This window comes from Periplaneta americana, chromosome 4, assembly GCF_040183065.1.
Source record: "Periplaneta americana isolate PAMFEO1 chromosome 4, P.americana_PAMFEO1_priV1, whole genome shotgun sequence".
Classification (NCBI taxonomy): domain Eukaryota; kingdom Metazoa; phylum Arthropoda; class Insecta; order Blattodea; family Blattidae; genus Periplaneta; species Periplaneta americana.
In genome coordinates, this window is record NC_091120.1 from 185,835,072 (window position 1) to 185,853,039 (window position 17,968).

Sequence of the window (17,968 nt, forward strand, 5' to 3'; positions counted from 1 at the left end):
GCAATGCAAAATAGTACCGTCACAGTCTATTGTTTCTAGCACCCTCAAAACTCAAGCTTCGTGACTGTATATAGTAGACTGTGGTAAAACCACGTCGAATTGAGCTGACGGCTCATGTGAGCCGTGATTCTCTGTGCGTTTCGTGCTCTATTTTACATTGTCGTGAATCTTCGTTAGATTTATCGTATATTTTATTATGACACCTCACATCTATCAGCTGTAAGCAAAACGGGTAATGGGGATTGGCGGCACATCTTTCTAAAAGTTGAGAAAATTTACTGTACGGTACTTCATAAATCATTGTATCCTTCATTGTCAGGATAGCTAACATTTTAGAAAAAAGTGTTTTTTCATGCAATAGAGATTTGGGCATTTCGGTTTTTGAAATGCCTTACACTGGTTGTATATTGGATCACGTGTAAATAGAGAATTCAGTAAAATAATCATTTGTTTCAGTAATCGTTACAGTTATTTAAGTGGTTAGGTAAAGCTTACACCAGTAAAATTTTGGAAATATTCAACATTTTTTTCCTCCATTACTGTATCTTGTACAATAATGAAAATTAGTATGTGTAAAACACTGTCTTCTGCTATATGAATATATATATATATATATATATATATATATATATATATATATATATATATATATATATATATATATGATTTATAAAAAATCATTTAGTTTTTTTTTTTTTTCAAAATTCAGTACACTGTGCAGTGATGAAGCGTTTCCCACGTAACTTAAAAACAGACTATCCATGATGAAATTTTTTGTGTGTATTTATGCATGTCATATACTAGCCATACCAACACATAAGACATCATCGTATTCATCATCATACACAATCTCGCTCTCGCGCTTGTGGAATTCTGTCGGAACTTAGTAGCGTTCAAAAGCAAACTTATTAAGCATTTTCTTACTGCGTAGAGTAGGTTTAATTTTTACTTAATTAATAAAAAAATGTCTCTCTTCTTAACTTCTACAATAAACTGTCTAGCTTTTATTAGTCAGTTAATCTTTTAGTACTTTGATTTTTATTGTATTTGTAAATTTAATATTAATTGTAATTATAATTGTAATTGTATTCTTAATATTGTAGTTTTAATCCCCTGGTAGAGAGGAAGAGAAGGCCTGATGGCCTTATCTCTACCAGGTTAAATAAATAAATAAAATAAATATCTACAATATGATGCAAGATCACTTCTCTACCTTTGATAGAGTGTCTGATAAAAAATAAATTCATTTTAAAAATGGTCAGATATCAGTATTTTCTTCTAAAACAAAATAAAAAAAAATATTTATTAAGGAATGTATTTGAAAGAGCATGATATTGTAAACATGAGTTTCAGCAATAAAATAAAAGAGAGAGAACATGAAAAAGTTGACAAGTTTATGAGTTATGAGGGAAACGCTTCATAACTGCACAGTAAACTGCCACCATTTTGAACTTTGAAAAAATATATATAAATATTTTTCTTTTAAATAGTAAAAATATTTTCTTTCAAATAGCAGAAGGACAGTGTTTCACACACACCAATTTTCATTATTGTACAAGGTACAGTAATGGAAGAAAAAAATGTTGAATATTTCCAAAATTTTACTGCTGTAAGCTGTACCTAACCCCTTAATTTTGATAATTACTCGTACAATCAATTTTGTTTACAGTCGATTTTGTTTATTTGCTTAGATATTTTTGGTTAAATCTGTTGTATTTTATTTATGTTATTGTTTCTGTTTGCTCATTTAAAAATGTATTACATTTTACGAATATTGTACAGGATACTGATAGTTTATGTGAGCCGCAATTCTATTTGCATTTACTAATAATGCTTGTGTTTTGCAGCCTGGTCAATTTTGATACATAGTTCCTTTATTTATAAACCTTGAGTCACAATTTACTCTGGAATTTTGGTCAGCCCTAACAATGCAATGGTAATACAGATACAATAATGCCATGCATGTTGTTTGAAACAGAAAGTTTCAAATACTGTTACGTCATACTCTGAGACTTTCATACAGCAATGTGTTCGTAATTGCCTTGAATGCCAAATAAATTGAAGTTGCTGCTATAGTCAGAATGCGGGCAGGAGCTGAGAAGACTTACTCGGTTCAAGAGCTCGCAAGGACGAACGACATTATCACGATGCAGCGATACTTTCGTGTTAGATTTCACAAGAAAGCATTTACAGGCAAAATAATACGCCACTGGTACAAACAATTCGAGAACACAGGATGTCTGTGCACGCATTTGATACATAGTTCCTTTATTTATACACCTTGAGTCACAATTTACTCTGGAATTTTGGTCAGCCCTAACAATGCAATGGTAATACAGATACAATAATGCCATGCATGTTGTTTGAAACAGAAAGTTTCAAATACTGTTACGTCATACTCTGAGACTTTCATACAGCAATGTGTTCGTAATTGCCTTGAATGCCAAATAAATTGAAGTTGCTGCTATAGTCAGAATGCGGGCAGGAGCTGAGAAGACTTACTCGGTTCAAGAGCTCGCAAGGACGAACGACATTATCACGATGCAGCGATACTTTCGTGTTAGATTTCACAAGAAAGCATTTACAGGCAAAATAATACGCCACTGGTACAAACAATTCGAGAACACAGGATGTCTGTGCACGCATTTGATACATAGTTCCTTTATTTATACACCTTGAGTCACAATTTACTCTGGAATTTTGGTCAGCCCTAACAATGCAATGGTAATACAGATACAATAATGCCATGCATGTTGTTTGAAACAGAAAGTTTCAAATACTGTTACGTCATACTCTGATACTTTCATACAGCAATGTGTTCGTAATTGCCTTGAATGCCAAATAAATTGAAGTTGCCGCTATAGTCAGAATGCGGGCAGGAGCTGAGAAGACTTACTCGGTTCAAGAGCTCGCAAGGACGAACGACATTATCACGATGCAGCGATACTTTCGTGTTAGATTTCACAAGAAAGCATTTACAGGCAAAATAATACGCCACTGGTACAAACCATTCGAGAACACAGGATGTCTGTGCACCCATTTGATACATAGTTCCTTTATTTATACACCTTGAGTCACAATTTACTCTGGAATTTTGGTCAGCCCTAACAATGCAATGGTAATACAGATACAGTAATGCCATGCATGTTGTTTGAAACAGAAAGTTTCAAATACTGTTACGTCATACTCTGATACTTTCATACAGCAATGTGTTCGTAATTGCCTTGAATGCCAAATAAATTGAAGTTGCCGCTATAGTCAGAATGCGGGCAGGAGCTGAGAAGACTTACTCGGTTCAAGAGCTCGCAAGGACGAACGACATTATCACGATGCAGCGATACTTTCGTGTTAGATTTCACAAGAAAGCATTTACAGGCAAAATAATACGCCACTGGTACAAACAATTGGAGAACACAGGATGTCTGTACACGCATAAACGCCCTGGGCGACCACGTTCAAGTGAGGTCCAAATCAATCGAGTGAGAGGCGCCTTTGAACTAGCTCAATGAACTTGATAGGTGGCTGAATTAGAGAAGAGGCATATATATAGAGTTGTTGCTTATACGTCCATATAAGGAATCTTACTGAAACTTGAATAATGGTATGATTATAGTCTTCGTAACTGCTTGTAAAATGTGCTAAGGTTGCTGCCATATCCAAGGTTTGCACCATATATGTACAGCATGTTATAATAAGAGGTTAGCACGAGTTGGATAACCTTTAATGACATGGCCTTCGTATCGAGTTTCATGTAAACTTTGCCAGTAATAAAAGGTGAATGATGACTAGCGTAGTGTTTTGTTAATATCAATAAACTCACAGAGGGACGAATGATTTTAATCTTCTTAAATGAGAAGTGTAGATGTTAATTTCAAAGCGATATAAATATGGTCGAATTTCTGTCTTCGAAAATGTTGTAGATTTTAATAAATATCATATGAGTAGACGATCACTTAGTGACATTTTGTAACTACTCAGAATTGAGTATTGACTTTATGCCGATAATAGACGAATAGTGGACTGGAATGGCATAGGGAAATCATAATCATCTTAAATCTCATTGGATGTTCTCTTTATCAAACTGTATTTTATTTAGAGACAGGCCTTAGATTTATTAAGCTGTTATTAATAACTTTGACTGAATTTTAAATATCAACTAGTAGCTTATGCAGCAAATGCTTCAAACTAGGTTCATTACACGTTCAAATAAAACTTTTTCATATTTATTTTCAATGAAGAATACCAGATATTTTGAAAGTTATTTGCTTCAAACAAACTCCCTCTGAATGTTTTTTTATGCCAAATACTCTTTCTTGGACCTATCCATTTTCAGTTTTTGAGTTTCAATGCCAAAACGCAAGTAACAATGTCAGGACGATCAGTGGGTTTTTTCATGTGGGAGTAAAGCAATAGCTATTTCAGGTCATTGTGGATTGTACGTGAAAGTTAAAAAGATGTCGGGTTTGCTATACTTTCGAACAATAGACATTGCATCTTAGTATAGCTGCTGCATGTAGAGCTTGAAATGTAGAGGGTAAAATCATTTTATCCTGCTAAGAGATCTTGCTGAAATGATAGGGAGACTACATAAATTTGTAGGCTTCTTATTTTATCAGTAAGTAATACCGTTTGGTCTTTCCTTGGGAACTATAATTTTTGAGCTCTCTCAAGCCAATACTGAAGAGAATGACGCATATAAATATCTATACCACACCGCCATTAAATATATGAAAAAGACTCAACCCCAGTTGATTAATAACTATGAAAATATTTGATTTTTAATAACAATATTATTATCTTACGTAAGTTTTGTAGTTATATATATCATTAATATGTATAATTAATGAAAAATAGTCACATCATGGCAGTAACTATAATAGTATTTCATGTCTAACCACCTCAAGTTTTATAGATTTTAATATCCAATACACAGCTGTTCTCAGAAATTTACACATCGCAGAATCATACCTGTAAATTATTTTTAGTAAGTCTTGAAGTTTTTAATAACCAATTGAATTTGAGCTCTAAATATGTCAGCAATCCTGCAAGTCATGGCCTTCGTGTAATAGCCTATTGTTCATTGTTGTGTGTGTTTGGGATAGACATATCTGAAAACTTTACGTTTTTTTTATTTTAATCCAATGTCTTACGAATAAAACAAATTCTTAAAATACTCGTAGGCAGGTAGAATAATGCGACAAAATGTTCTATAGGCGTATAGTTAATATGCAAGGTTATTCAAAACATAATTAAGATTTAAAGTTGTTTATATTGTATATTAGTGGTATCACAAACGTAATGAAGATGTAATGGAAGAATTACAACTAGAACCTGTAATTAATCACGTAAAACATTATCGGAACAACTGGATAAATTATCTACATTGCATGCGTAGAGATAGAATCCCAAAAGTCATGATCCACTATCGTCCAAACGGGAAGAGATCTCTCGGTCGTCCAAAGAAGCGCTGGATTCAAAATTCAACTCTGAGATCGTAACAGGCCATATGGCCTAATACTTGAAGGGACGAAGAAGATATTGTATATTAGTCAACATTTCGAAGACTGGATGGAACCTCATAAGTGACACCAATAAGATAGCACTCATGTGGCAACTAAGCCAGGAGATAATGGAATATGGTGATCGGTTCATTTTCCCGTATATTGCATACATCGCTGACTAGTAACATATTTCGCTAATCAGAGTTATTGTATGCAACAGTTATTCTTCCTCTGACACATATCGTCAAGTGAGATGTATTCCTAATAGTGAATGTATCAGCCAGAACCTCAGTCAAAGGTAAAAATTTTTGTAATTTTTTAAAGTAAATGCTTACAAAAAATTAAATTTTAAAGCAATACGATTTAATGCAATTTAATATTGAATAAGTTCGCCATATTATTTCTAAACAAGCAACAATCTTTATTCTATTATATAGGCAGAATCTTACAGAAAATGTGCTTAAATATCTGAAAAGTGTCGATAAATTTGATCTTTCGTTATCTAGATAGCTGAAGGTTGATTAAAAGGAATTTTATTAAAGTTATCCCCAAAGCCGAAAAATCTGCAGAATTGATTTCTGGTGAGTGATAGGGAAGATTTATGCATAATGATACGATTTACAAACATATCTGTTAATGTATTCAACTTAAACAACAACATTGAAGCATATAATTAATTAATTGTAACACATCAGTCGTCTGAATACAACACTAAAATGAACAAAGTGATACACTTAAAGCTAGCATGATTTACAATTTTTAGACTATAGTAAAGACATTTGGATAGTTCTTATTGCAAAGTTATGAGTCAAGTGATGGTGGTGTTGTTGTTGTTGATGATGATGATGATGATGATGATGATTGCTTGTAACATTTTAATAAACAAGAAAGTCAACAAACTGATTTGTGAATCTTTATTAACAAGTCTATTGTTACGGCAACGCAAACTAAAAAGAGAGAGAGAGAGAGAGAGAGAAGAAAAATTGAATGATGAGCAATGTACAAAGATAGATACTTTCTTTATTTTGAGTGCATTCAAATTGAAGATAAGTTACGAAATTTCAAAATGTAACATAATTTTGAATAACTGTGGTAAAATTTGTAATTTGTCTACTTTAATATAGCTGAGATACAACTAAAGGTTGTAAAAGATTGTTCAGAATTCGTAAATGCAAATCAAATCATCTCTCATTGCTCCGGAATGTCCTTCAGGGGCCTGAATGTGCGGCAACTTCTCCGACTAGGATGTAAGGCAGGTAGTCTAAACCCTGGCACTCAGAATACTGCTTCCAAAAAATCACTTATTTAAAATTCCATCCTTATTTGGTATGATTGTATACTTGGAAAGTAGTCTTTAGCTTTGAATATAAATGAACTAGACTGAGTATTAGGTCAAAATTAATTATTAGCATAATAATTTATTGCTAGAATTTTAATCATAGCGTATGAAGTATGGACCGGTTATTGTTGATGTAAAATTTATATGACTCCAAAATAGACTTCAATAAATAATAAAAAGTAATGAATTAATATTTTATAGTAATAAGGACTGTTCTCAAAACATAACTGTCACGGTGTAAGTTGATCGAGTAGGCCTAAACTAAACAATGCAAGTTAAATTATGGCTGGAACATATTTGCGTTTTTATTTCCTTTGTAAATATTGTTTTATATTTATTTAGCAAAAACCAGTGGTCGAATTGGAAATAAAGCACTGCCGGTATGCACAGACTTGTAATATTAACTATTTTGGGGATTTCTTAAATAAGACATTACGCTAGGAATATCTAAGAGAAGGTATAGAGTACGACGACACTATTGATTAGCGTAATTGATTATGTGATCAGCTTCGCTAAATAATAGTCAACTTTAAATGTTTACTACAGATATGCTTTTTGGCATCTTATTTTACTTTCGGTATGCCATACCGGCCCAATTCGATCACTGGGAAAAATAATGTAATTATCAAGGAAAAATGAAATGTATGCCATTAATTAATTAGCGAATTAATTAATTAATGATTATTCTGTCAGTATGTCTCTTCGGTCATTCATTCAAGAGTACATACATTCAATGATGTTAACACAGATTCATGCATTTATATCTATGGAGTTTATTCTATTCATAATCTCATGTATTTTCCGCTGTTCAGAAACTGCATGAAGCTTCATCATTTGTCTCGAAATCCAGTTTCTCGGTAGTAAATTTTAATTTTGTTTCATTATTCGAAAGAGCAGTTCAACGTACTATTATTTTTTTAATTCTTTTTAAAATGCTACTTCGAACTTCAGAAGCTATTTAGTGTCCGTGAGAAAGTAAAACAATTAAACATTTTTAACAGATTAAAATTAATATTTGGAAAATATTGTAGTGATATTCCGGATTTTTTTTAAATTCAGATAATCATAAAAGACTTCGTGTAACTAGGCTCGGGAATTGAACCCCTGAATTCCAGCGCACTAAGGTAGTAAATTTTAATTTTGTTTCATTATTCGAAAGAGCAGTTCAACGTAGGGGAGACTGTTGTACCTTTAAACACTTCTCACATTTTATTTTTTTTAATTTTGGGAAATGAAATTTTTTTAATGAAAAAATGCTTGAAATAATTATTGGAGATTCCTTTTCAACTTCCTGTATGTATTTTCCTGTTTTACAGATCTATTAAGGATGGAAAAAATAAAATAAAGGTATATGTAATGTGTTCAGAGGTACAACAGGATCATGTACCTTGGAACATACCCTCTTGTAAGTTGGATCACATGCAATATAGGTGGGAATATAGCTGTAAAAACTGACAATCATATCTAAAATGTATTTTCAATCATAAACCGGAGCAGGATCCCTGATTTAGATTTTATTTCCAGGATAAGCAATAACTGCTTCAACAGATTTCTTCAAGACATCCGAATCAATTGGGGACCTCTTTAATTCCAGACTTACTTCGTGACATGACCTTAAAATAAAAGAAAAACAAAAACCGATAGTATCGTGTAATTTGGAACATGTTCCATGGTACAAGATGTTTTGTGTTCAAAGGTACAAGAGGGTGCACGTTTAAACAAATATGGCTCCGAAAACTAGAGAGTCAAATAAATCATGGAAATTAAAATATGTTATTACACACCAGATGATAGGGAACACACCGTACTTGAAAGATATTAACAAATACAATCTGGTTTTGTGTTAGAAAACATACATCAATGAACGAAATGTTTACTTTTGGTACTAAAAAATTTCTTTTGTCTACGGAACTCACACTTTGCAATTAATCAAACTGAAACTACGACCAGAGCTACTTAGCGGCTTTCTCTACAATCTACTTCATTTTGAGTCCTCTAGGTAGCAGCAAAATTTAAAAAACAAAAAATGTTCAAAGGTACCCTATGCTAAAGGTACAACAGCCTCCCCTACTATTATTTTTAAATTTTTTTTTTAAAATGCTACTTCGAACTTCAGAAGCTATTTAGTGTCCGTGAGAAAGTAAAACAATTAAACATTTTTAACAGATTAAAATTAATATTTGGAAAATATTGTAGTGATATTCCGGATTTTTTTTAAATTCAGATAATCATAAAAGACTTCGTGTAACTAGGCTCGGGAATTGAACCCCTGAATTCCAGCGCACTAAGGTAGTAAATTTTAATTTTGTTTCATTATTCGAACGAGCAGTTCAACGTGCTATTAATTTTTTTTTTATTTTTTTTTAATGCTACTTGGAACTTCAGACGTTATTTAGTGTCCGTAAGAAAGTAAAACAATTAAACATTTTTAACAGATTAAAATAAATATTTGGAAAATATTGTAGTGATAATCAGGAATTTTTAAAAATTCAGATAATCATAAAAGATTTCGTGTAACTAGTCTCGGGAATTGAACCCCTGAATTTCAGCGCACTAAGGTAGCATGTTACACCGCAATTAGTTCAGTCGGAGTTATTTGCTATTCGTATTATTAGTTATCACCAGTAAAATTACTCAGCATAATTGCTGGCATGCATTGTCTTATTAATTGAATCCAAAATAGTTACCGGTACTTCAAATAAAGTTTGTATTTTGTTACTGTTGTAAAAATATGTTGATATTTTCATACAAGAAACTAAATGTGTGTATGTAACAATGTAAGTGATAAATAACTATATTCCCTTAATTACTGATTTTTTTATGCTGTAGCATAATTTTTAATAGAATAGAAAAGAATAATCACCATCACCACAAGATCTTCTAATGAAATTACTGTAATATTCGATATAAGAGCAATGCTGGATTATTTAGAAGAGATTTGGATTTTTTTCCTCGTTGCTGGTGAGAAAAATAAGAATTAAAATTTTCTCAGCGTCTTACTTTTGTTTAACATCAATGCAAAGGCCTCATCAAAACGTCATCTATGCTGCACTTGGACAAATTATTAGATTAAGCATAGAATTGTTCAATTTTTAACTTTACCACCCTGTAGTTTTGTAAATGTGCACATAATGTTCACAACACTGATCCTAATAATATTTAAATTGTTGTGATAGACTACGCTTCTGTTACAGATAAGAGACTGGTGTCTTGATAAAGACTACATATTCATGTAAGATGATGCTCCATGCAATAGACCGAAGAAGGTTTCGAAATTTCTTCAGGATTTCCACACCAAAAACAATTAATTGGCGAAGCAATAGTCCTGATATATATCCAGTCGAAAATCTCTTGTCTTTTGTTAAGAAGAGACTAAAGAAATTCAACATTACCACTAAATTTGGGCTTATACAATGATTAATAACTATGTGGCGCAAAGATACAGGAAGTCTTGTACACAAAATGCCAAAGAGACTTGAAATGCTCACAAAGGCAAAAGGAATGCATACAAAATATTAATATCTGTAACTGTTACCATAGATAATGAATTATGTAATTGTACTCCATTAAAAAAAATAAATAAAAATGTGAATGGAAATAATTATATTTAGTCTAATAATAAGATGGTGCTCGATGCAATAGACCGAAGAAGATTTCGAAATTTCTTCAGGATTTCCACACCAAAAACAATTAATTGGCGAAGCAATAATCCTGATGTGTACCCAGTCGAGAATCTCTGGTCTTCTGTTAAGAAGAGACTAAAGAAATTCAACATTACCACTAAATTTGGGCTTATACAATGATTAATAACTATGTGGCGCAAAGACACAGGAAGTCTTGTACACAAAATGCCAAAGAGACTTGAAATGCTCACAAAGGCAAAAGGAATGCATGCAAAATATTAATATCTATAACTGTTACCATAGATAATAAATTATGTAATTGTACTCCATTTAAAAAAGAAATAAAAATATGAACGCAAATAATTATATTTAGTCTAATAATAAGATGATGCTCCATGCTTGGTATAGCGCTAGCCTTCTATGCCCTAGGTTGCGGGTTCGATCCCGGGCCAGGTCGATGGCATTAAAGTGTGCTTAAATGCGACAGGCTCATTTCAGTAGATTTACTGGCATGTAAAAGAACTCCTGCGGGACAAAATTCCGGCACATCCGGCGACGCTGATATAACCTCTGTAGTTGCGAGCGTCGTTAAATAAAACATAACATAACATAATCCATGCAATAGACCGAAGAAGGTTTCGAAATTTCTTCAGGATTTCCACACCAAAAACAATTAATTGGCGAAGTAATAGTCCTGATATGTAGGCTACCCAGTCGAAAATCTCTGGTCTTTTGTTAAGAAGAGACTAAAGAAATTCAACATTACCACTGAATTTGGGCCTATAGAATGACTAATAACTATGTTGCACAGAGACACATGAAGTCTTGTACACAAAATGCCAAAGAGACTTGAAATGTTCACAAAGTGAAAAGGAATGCATACAAAGTAATAACATCTATAATTGTTACCAAAGATCATGCATTATGTAATTGTACTTCATTTAAAAAGAAATAAAAACATGAACGCAAATAATTATATTTAGTCTAATAATCTGTCCACGTGTAGTTGCATTTCACTTAAATTGAGCTCACAGATCATGTATCTTAAATCCTTTTTCGATCGTATAATTTCATCTCGTTCTAGTTGTCTCCGATGGTGATATTCCAACGAAAATTCTGCACGAGTTTCTTGTATCTGAACAACATATTTTCACTGTAACGCCTTAGTTCTGTCTATCTTGATGTGTAGTGCGACAAGTTGTCTCTGATGGTTTTACATTATTAGTATTAAAACTAGGAAGTCTTCGCAGCAGATTTGACGCACTCTTACCTTGTCGGTTTGTCGTTGGGTAGCTCGATGGCCGGAATGCGAGCAAGCTTTAGGTTCGGCTGGGGCTAGTCTTGCCTTCCAGACACTTGACTACCACTGCGGTAAAATGTAATTCGAATGGCGGTGAGAGATTCTTGTTTCGCCTAGTCTTTTGCCCCCCCTGACTTTGCACACGGCACTCCTTGCATCTTTGGGATACCCAACCCTGCCAGCCTGCCAACCCGCCCGCCTTCCTGGCAGCCATTTTGATTGTAGGATGGACGGTGTTGTATTCAGAGAAAGTCTCGGAAGGATTTCAAGGGGGTATGAGGAAGCGAAGAAGAGAATTGGATGCTGAGGAAGAAGGAAAGAAGGTGAAGCGGCCGTACAAGTCACTAGGAATAGACCTCTTGCTCACACACTTAACGTGGTCTATTTTTGTGGTTTCGGAAGAAAAAAAAAAGCTACAACCATATGCACAACGTTTTTCACACTTTTTCTCCACGGTTTTTGTTTCTTACAAAGCTTACTCAAAGGCCAGGGATTCGGGATCTTATGCAAAACATTATTACAAGGTTTTGTAACGCTTTAGATTGTGAGATGAGTCAGGCAACGGCATTGAGGTTTTCTAGATTCATGTGCTTCACTTAGATTTTAGTTACTCCTTTTGCCAAATAAGCGTGGAGTTTCAAATAAAATTAATATAAGAAAGCATGATGAAAAAGATATTCAGATAGTCAATATAATATAATATAACACAATATTGTTTTATTTGGAGTTCAGTCTAATTGACATATCACAAGTTTAAAATCAATGACATTTACATATGTAAATGATCATTGTGTATTATGAAAATTAAAGCAAACGTTTTCGCCCTTCTGTCATCATCAGGCATTTTACATACAATATCTTGTACATTTTTTTTTGTCTTTATTGTGGAATGTGTACAAACGGATTAAACACAACCTTTATATAATAATGAAACAACTATTTTATGGTTGACTTATGATGATTAACGATCTATGGCCCGGGTTCGAATCCCGGTCGGGGCAAGTTACCTGGTTGAGGTTTTTTCCGGGGTTTTCCCTCAACCCAATACGAGCAAATGCTGGGTAACTTTCGGTGCTGGACCCCGGACTCATTTCACCGGCATTATCACCTTCATATCATTCAGACGCTAAATAACCTAGATGTTGATACAGCGTCGTAAAATAACGCAATAAAATAAAATTAACGATCTAAAATGTAAAAATACAGGTATAATAGTACATTATGCAACGAGCCTATAATGGTAGTAATTAAGACTCGAGGATGTTTATGAAACGAGCGCAAGCGAGTTTCATAATTTTCATACGAGCGTCTTAATTACCGTTATAGGCAAGTTTCATACGACTTTTTATGCTCGACCATATTTCTAACTTGAAATTATTCATAAGTAGGCCTATTCATGCTATTGTTATGTGAGTGAGTGCAATAGCCTACATCATAAATTGTGAGATGTGCGCAGACGCGAAAGTATTGATTTTTTCCGGGAAACGAATGTCGACGACCTGATATAACCTAGAGAGTAAGGTAAACATTAGTCTTGATATAACCTTGAAATTGAATTCGACATTGAAAAACGAGATGACAAATTTAATTGATTTGAATATTATTTACAATTAACGCTAATTATTATAGTAACAGAACATAACCTTCTGCGACAGTATTGGATTTCCAGCCTCGATGACGTTTCGATACTTGTCTTTCGATTGCATATCCGAGAATAATCGAAAACTTGAACTTTAATGAATAGGTGTACTTTAATGACATGCATTAAAGGACTGCTACCAGGTGTATAATTACTACATTTCGGCATGGTCGAGCATAAAATTTAATACTATATAGTAAAATTGTGGCTGAACTGTTGGTCTTATTAAAATCAATGACATTTACATATGTAAATGATCACTGTGTATTATGAAAATTAAAGCAAATATTTTCGCCCTTCAGCCACAATTTTATTATATATTCAATTTTATACCTGTATGTTTACATTTTAGATCGTTAATCATCATAAGTCAATCATAAAATAGTTGTTTCATTATTATATAAAGGTTGTGTTTAATCAGTTTGTACACATTCCACAACAAAGACAAAAAAAATGTACAAGATATTATATGTAAAATGCCTGATGATGCCCGAAGGGCGAAAACGTTTGCTTTAATTTTCATAATACACAATGATAATTTACATATGTAAATGTCATTGATTTTAAACTTGTGATATGTCAATTAGACTGAACTCCAAATAAAACAATATTGTGTTATATTATAAAATTAATATGTTGTTATTAATAAAATACAATCAAAGAATAACATAAGGAGACAAGGATCATTAAAATTTATTGAAGTATATTTTTAAATACATACAGTTATATGAAATCTTCGATTTTCAACAGATTCGTGTATACATTTTGCTTATTAGACCGTTATTGATTTTTAAATTAAACGTTTAGATTTGGGTGCATTTTCCTTAGAAAGTATTACATTCAGGGCCGTATTTCGGGATTCTTATGCTTCTGGGTAAAACATATTGTCATCCCCTGTAAATAATTTTAGTTATTCCTTTTGCCAAAGAAGTGTGCATTTTCGAAGAGAATTAAAATATTATTAATAAAATACAATCAAAGAATAAAATAAGGAGACAAGGACTATTAAAATTTATTGAAGTATATTTTTAAATATCATACAGTTATATGAAGCCTTCGAATTTCAACAGATTCGTGTATACATTTTGCTTATTAGACCATTATTTATTTTTAAATTAAACGTTCAGACTTGGGTGCATTTTCCGTAGAAAGTATTACATTCAGGGCCGTTTTTATGGGTTTTTATGCTCCTGGGTAAAATATATTGTCATCCCCTCTAAATAATTTTAGTTATTCCTTTTGCCAAAGAAGTGTGCATTTTCGAAGAGAATTAAAATGTTGTTATTAATAAAATACAATCAAAGAATAAAATAAGGATACAAGGACCATTAAAATTTATTGAACTATATTTTTAAATACCATACAATTATATGAAGTCTTCTATTTTGTATGTTCGTTTTACATATTGGACCATTATTGTTTTTTTTTCTAATTAAACATTCAGACGTGGGTGTAATTCCCTTAGAAAGTGTTACATTCAGGGCCATATTTAGGGATTCTTATGCCCCTCGATAAAACATATGTATTGTCACTCCCGCTAAATAATTTTAGTTATTTCTTTTGCCAAAGAAGTGTGCACTTTCGACGAGAATTATAATAAACATAATCAAAGAATAAAATTAGGAGGGAAGTACATTAAAGTTATTGAAGTATATTAAAAAAAAAACAAATATTTTTCTAAGTTAGGAATCTTTCAATCTTTCAAAATTCAATAAATCAATTAAAACTAAAATATAATTTATGTATATAATAATTATTACTCCATTATATTATTGCATAATATTTCGCATTTATTTTTTACAATTGTATTATTTAATATTTCTCATTTCATTTTATTCTTTGTACTTTCTAGTTAACCGAATGTTCTATGTTTTACGTGATATAATTTCATTGTATTTCTTGTATTATTATTATTTTGATATTCATCACTTTCTTTTGCTTACATATATTTGATATAATTTCATTGTATTTCTTATATTATTCTTTCTTGTATTATTTTTTGATATTCATCACTTTACTTTTGCTTACATATATTTGATTATTTAAATTAAATAATTAAATAATTATTTTAGTGTAGGCTTAAACTTGTAATATTACTTTTTCATTATTCGATGTAAACTCCACTCCCGGCCACAAGCTTTTGCTTCATCGGGAGTGCGAACCAAAAGTGTACCATTATTATGATCGTTCAAATAATTATTATTATTATTATTATTATTATTATTGTTATTATTATTATTATTATTATTATTATTATTATTATTAAAAAGTATCACATAGTTACATGAAGCCTTATGTTTTCAATATATTAGTGTGTACGTTTTGCATATTGACCATTACTGATTCTTAAATTAAACATTCAGACTTGAGTGCATTTTCCTTAGAAAGTATTACATTCAGGGCCGCATATTTAGGGTTCATTACGCCCCTAGACAATAGTTATTTATGTATGAAGGGAGGTAAGTAGTTTTTACTAGTCGAGGACAAGTTTGCTTCCGAGCGATAGTGAGGACTGCAGTTAAGTGTCCAGACTAGCAAATTCTACTTAACTAAATAATAGCATATAATATTTTTCCTACTACTACATTTTACTTAGAAATGCCTTTTAAGAAACCCGCAGGTTCATTACCGCCCACACATAAGCCCGCCATCGGTCCCTATCTTGTGCAAGATTAATCCACTTTCTATTATCATATCCCACCTCCCTCAAATCTACTTTAATATTATCCTCCCATCTACATCTCGGCCTCCCCAAAGGCATTTTTCCCTCCGGCCTCCCATCTAACACTCTATATGAATTTCTGGATTCGCTCATACGTGCTACAAGCCCTGCCCTATCTCAAACGTCTGGATTTAATGTTCCTAATTATATATCAGGTGAAGAATACAATGCTTGCAGTTCTGTGTTGTGTAACTTTCTCCATTCTCCTGTAACTTCATTCCTCTTAGCCCCAAATATTTCCTAAGAATCTTATTCTCAAACACCCTTAATCTCTGTTCCTCTCTCAAAGTGAGAGTCCAAGTTTCACAACCATACAGAACAACCGGTAATATAACTGTTTTATAAATTCTAACTTTCAGATTTTTTGACAGCAGACTAGATGACAAAAGCTTCTCAACCGAATAATAACACGCGTTTCCCATATTTGTTCTGCGTTTAATTTTCTCCTGAGTGTCATTTATATTTGTTACTGTTGCTCCAAGATATTTGAATTTTTCACTTCTTCTAACGATAAATCTTCAGTTTTTACATTTCCATTTCGTACAATATTCTGGTCACGAGACATCATATATTTTGTTTTTTCGGGATTTACTTCCAAACCGATCGCTTTACATGAAATAATGAAGATGCGTTCCGGTTACGATTTTCTTGAACATAAAACTCAACGAAAGAGTGAAGCGAAATTTTAGTATTTGTTGATCTAAAATTAAATTTACACTTCTCAGGTTTAAAAATATCTTGAATATTTCTGTAATTTCTTTTCTCCCACGCCGTCTGGCATAGGATATTTCGGTCTCTCCCTTTTTGAGATATTTGCTGTTGAAATGTGTTTGCCAGCTCACCTAACATCTATCTATCCAACAAAATTTTCTGCACTCGAGAATTTCAAGTGTTGCTTATGTGTCAATAAATCTATATCTTTAGGCCAATTATGAGGACATGCTGATATTTAAGCCTATATTATTGTTGTTAGTAGTGAACGACACAAAGCTTTCCTTTCTGTGCGGAGTGTCGATCTAGTCATGAAGGTTCAATGTCGATTTAACTACACGATTTATGTGTTTAAAAGAATTTTATTTGTCCTAATTTAAAATCACTGCTTGGCTGTCTTTGCCATATATACTATATATTTCAAATTGGAATGATGTTAATAGAATTTGTCACAGCAACATGATTATGTCTCTGTGTTTAATTTCCTCCCGAGTATCGTTTATATTTATTACTGTTGCTCCAAGATATTTGAACTTCTCCACCTCTTCAAAAGATAAATTTCCAATTTTTATATTTCCATTTCGTACAATATTCTCGTCACGAGACATAATTCCAGAGAATCAGTCCCATTCCGAGGCTTATTTGAAGGATTCATAACAAGCTGTTTTTTACGGTGATGGGTTGTTAGCCCTTCGCCCAACCCCCAAGCTGGAGGACCATCCCCCATCGGCTGTCCGCGACTGCTTATTCAATATATTCACAGCTACCCTCCATATCTGTTGGCCGTCTCCTCGATTCGCAACCTGAGGACGCGCCGTGCCGTGGTGATAGGCATGTAGTTGAAATGGAGTTATCTCAAAACTTTAAGGAAATAGAGATTTAAAAGGATCTGTTTTGTATACACCGGCCGTTAATCGAATATTTTCCTATAACTGAACAGCTGTCATGTTTCTGTAATATTGCCCATACTTTCGTCTTTTGCATGAAAATGTTTGCAATATAGACAATCTTACGGAGAGCGTAGGAAGAATTAATTCTGGGTACGACACATATCACATAAATCACGACGCTATTTGGCACCCGATGAGTGACGTATCACTATACACATCCCACCCATCTCCACCTTCAACTTG

The 17,968-nt window shown here is 32.8% G+C and overlaps 2 protein-coding genes across 5 annotated transcripts in view; one reads left to right on the plus strand and one right to left on the minus strand.

Annotated features, from left to right (window-relative positions):
* Positions 1-11,889, minus strand: part of Mlp84B (Muscle LIM protein at 84B) — a 110,443-nt gene extending 98,554 nt beyond the window's left edge. For all 4 annotated transcript variants that reach the window (XM_069824520.1, XM_069824518.1, XM_069824521.1 and 1 more), the window contains exon 1: positions 11,734-11,889. The gene's annotated coding sequence lies outside the window, so the exon portion shown is untranslated. The remainder of the gene's footprint in view (positions 1-11,733) is intronic.
* LOC138698523 (uncharacterized) overlaps positions 1-17,968 on the plus strand; it is a 598,444-nt gene that overhangs the window by 50,512 nt on the left and 529,964 nt on the right. The window lies entirely within an intron of this gene.